The following is a 1122-nucleotide window of genomic DNA, read 5'->3' on the forward strand; positions in this document are numbered from 1 at the left end:
ATGGACAGTATTAAATTTGAATTCAATGATATAATATCACTGTATAAGAAAACGATTCTGAGCGGAGACGGTATATCAGTCTATGTATTAGACATATATATACTTATCTATGGTATTAAAAAAAAATTGACCTATAATAGGTACCTATAATAAATTCCAAATTAATCATATCATAATATCTATTAGGTACTTATAAGTTATAACGCGTTATACATCAACAAAAAACCGTGGTAAAATCATAGATATATAATAGTATACTTTAGAAGTTTCAAGTACCCACGAATAATATTATACAATCACAACAAAATAACTTAAATAGTTATCCTAGGTTTTTAATATGTAATTTCGTCCAAATTTGTACTTAAAATGACTATAAAAATAAACTGTGTAAATGTATTTTTTAGATTTTTTGGTAACAGAATAAATTACTTACGTGGAATCTTGTTTTAAATTTTTAATTCTTAGATACAAAAATTGAACATTTTATAAATTTTTAACTACAAAATAATTTTTCAAATTAAGATTTGATAAATTTTGTCAAAATTTGATCTTTAAATGCTTATAAAAAAAAATTGTGCCTATGTATTTTTAATATTTTTCAACTGATATTGTAACAATATATCAGGAGCTTTGTATTAAATTTATACACTTTTTGGCCCAACAGATAAAACTTTATTGATATTTATAGAAAAAAAAACTAAACAAATTTAAAACTGGAAATGTCCGTAAACAGCTCAAAAAGAGTCAAAATATTTTCAAAATTGTATGGTGTATAGGAAATGCTAATATAAACATTCAGTAAAAATTTCATGTATCTGCAGTTATTCGTTTTTGAATTATAACAAAATAAGGAAATCGCTACATGAGAAATCGAGTGAATATCCATTGTTGTAAAAATTTGAATTTCAAACGATCCTAAAAATTTAATTTGACTTCCTTATAGATATTTTTTGTTTGATAAAGGTAGACAATCTTATAAGGGAATCTTGTATTACATTTTCATATCTTAGATTTAAAAAGAAAAATTTTTATGAATTTCTAACTCGAAATAATTTGCAAATTTTCGTGATTTTTCCATATTTTGTCATTTTTTGAACTTTAAATGTTTATAAAAAAAAACTG

Source organism: Acyrthosiphon pisum, chromosome A2 (genome assembly GCF_005508785.2).
Source record: "Acyrthosiphon pisum isolate AL4f chromosome A2, pea_aphid_22Mar2018_4r6ur, whole genome shotgun sequence".
NCBI classification, from domain to species: domain Eukaryota; kingdom Metazoa; phylum Arthropoda; class Insecta; order Hemiptera; family Aphididae; genus Acyrthosiphon; species Acyrthosiphon pisum.